This window comes from Mastomys coucha, unplaced genomic scaffold, assembly GCF_008632895.1.
Source record: "Mastomys coucha isolate ucsf_1 unplaced genomic scaffold, UCSF_Mcou_1 pScaffold7, whole genome shotgun sequence".
Classification (NCBI taxonomy): domain Eukaryota; kingdom Metazoa; phylum Chordata; class Mammalia; order Rodentia; family Muridae; genus Mastomys; species Mastomys coucha.
Window position 1 is genome coordinate 101,762,468 of NW_022196913.1, and position 3,111 is coordinate 101,765,578.

Genomic DNA, 3,111 nt, shown 5'->3' on the forward strand with positions numbered 1-3,111 from the left:
TACAATAAAACCCAATGTCTAAAAATTCTTATTTTGGGCTTGTACCACAGTAAGAGCCAAGATTTTAATCTCTACTAAATACAAAACAACAAACAACAAAAAACAAAAAGAAAAAAATGAAAGAGAACTCCAGAGGACAGCCTAACTTATTGCTGCAACTTTCATTATTTCAAATCAGTAGTATAACCTCTAACTCCATTCCAAACACTCACTCTCACACCAGCAGATAACTGTAGCTTTCACCATCATCAAAGAAGCTTCTTATTGGAACTGCTGGAGACCATCACAGAAATCCACATCTGGTCACACACATCATGACTGGTCAAACTGGACAGAACAATGGTGGGGTCCCAACCCGATAACAAACACCAGCCCCTAAGGGAACATTAGGGAAGAGGCTAGCAGAAACATAGTAAGAGCCAAAGGACCAGGACACAAACTATAAGGTGTATCTTTTATACATAACAGAGAGAAAACTCAACAATATGGTCACCTAAACCAGACCATAACAATGGCACCACCAGGTGACTTGCCAACATAATGGAATAACTCTCACAAGGCTCCACCCCTCGATGAAAAGCTATAGGCAATGACTGCTGAGAGAAGCTATCTTCTTTCCACAGTTGAGTCTTCTAATAGGTTATTCAATTCTAAACTGTTTCCTCTCATTACACACACACACACACACACACACACACACACACATATATATATATATATACATATATGTGTACATATATATATGCAACACTAAATAGAATGAGCAAGATGTATATATACATATGTGTGTATATGTCTGTGTATGTATGTGTGTATGTGATTATATATATGTGTATATGTGTATGTGTGAATGTGTGTATGTCTGGGTTTATGTGTATGTGTGTGTGTCTGTGTGTACATAGGTATCATGTATGTATAAAAGAAGAAGTCATAAATTTTGAGAGGAGACAAAGTTGAAGCGAGGAGGATGGAAATAATGTAATACAGTACTCATTTAAAAAATTCTCAAAAGTTTAAAATTTTTAATTTAAAATGATAAACAGACAATAAAAAAGATATCTGGCTCATAGATACGTAGGTATAAGGATAGAAAGTAATTAAGATATCATAAAATTGTTTGGGTAGAAAAATATTACATTTAAATTTATGTAAATTGAATATAATAAACTAAGTAGAATGCAAATAAGCAGTTGAAACTGGATGTTTCTTACCTGCAAAATTTGTTAATCCATGAGAGACTTGTCTGAAGTTTAAAAAATGGATTACAAACTACACTGAAAGAAACTACCTTTTATAAATTATGCATTCCTTTGTCGAACAAAAGATTAGCATAATTACTTTTTCCTCCACCCACAACCTCCTTCTTCCCATACCTACGACCTGCATCATTATGACATTTTTAATTGGCCAGTGTTTAGAACGTTTGTGTGCTATATTATAACAATGATTACAATCGTGCATGACATTAATACTGTAAAATATTTGTGACCAATATCTTTTTGTATGTGTATACAGGTATGTATGCCTGCATGGGTGGGGGCACATAAGTGTATGCAGATGTACCTACTGTGTTTGTATGTGCTACAATTAGAGATGAGCTGTCACACTCATGCACCATTTTTGTAGATTCTTCAAATCTGAACTCAGGTCGTCCATGGTTGTGAGGCCAGCAATGAGGAATAGTCCCAGGCCCTGAATAACATCTTGAATACTTACTATGTAGTGAGTGGTCAGTCAGTCAACATGCCTAGAATGAACCAGAAAGTAGGGAAGAGTATCAGAATGAAGCAAGTATTTCACAAAGGATGTTCTGTGATCTTTTCAGCTTTCTAGGATATAAGAACAACTACAAATGTGTGCGTTTCCCTGCTTCTTGCTATCTGAAAACTTTGTTTGGATTTTCATCAAGGAGCAAACCCTTGTCATGTCTTTTCACGAAATTCGCCTTGATACTGCCTTCTAAGCATTTCTAGTCCTGAGGGTTTCTGCCTCTTGTTATGGAAAGGGCAAATTGGCTGATTATAATCTTCTTGCTTTGATATTCATTTGCTGAGACTTTGTTACTGAATCATCTGGCACTCACTGATGTTGAACAAAGAGTGGAAAGTGATGTGCCTGGAGACAGGAAAATCAGGAAATATAAACTTATTTATAAAGCTGTATTATCCCTGATGTGAGACAGTAAAGGAAGAAGAAAGAATGAAGGAGGGAAGGAGAACCTCCCACCATGACTCCAATTTTCCAATATCTCCATGCCTTTATAGCATGGTGTTGGACAATGGGGATATAGACTTGGATTTGGTGTTAAGAATCAGAAACATGTAGATTCCAACCCAGTGTTCACCCTGACCCTCAGGAGAGTTGCCTTTCTAACCCCCTATTTATTCATCTATAAAATGACAATCCTAGTTACACTGGCAGGGTCTATAAAATTGAGTCAATGTACATGAAGTTTGTGGGTCACTGCTGAGTACCCAACAAGGAGTACATGCTCAATAAGGGCACCAATTATTTCTACTCACGTAGGTTTTAGCTTTGTGGCATTATCTAGGTTGGTTTACCAGCTAACAGATTAATAGCAACTTCTACAAAGAGAGAAAATTCTTACATGCCGAAGACTTGAATGTTCTAGTTTAGGACAATGGGAATACACATATAGAAACTGGATAGGTCATCTACTTTGCATGAGTGATATTTACATGGGAGAGATTGATATGAGACATATTTACTTTTAAACTGGAAGGACCTTGAGGACTCATCCAGTGGTCTCTAATGTGGTTCCTAATGAACTTTTGACACCACCATATTCAATTAGCACCTTGATAAGCTCATATTTGGGGCCCCAACTCAGAGTATCTATTCAGTAGACCCAAAAAGGCATGTGATTTTTCATTGATTGCAAGTTTCCATGTTAATGCTAATGTCACTGTTGAGGAATATAGCTTAAGAGCCATTGATCTTGACAGATACTTCTTAACATTTACTATATATTAGAACCATCTAGAGACTTATTCTAAAACACAAAGGACACCTCATACTAATTAAGTCAGAACTTCTACATGTACGTTCAGAAATCCTACGTTCCCTAGGTAATTTAACAAAAAAAAAAAA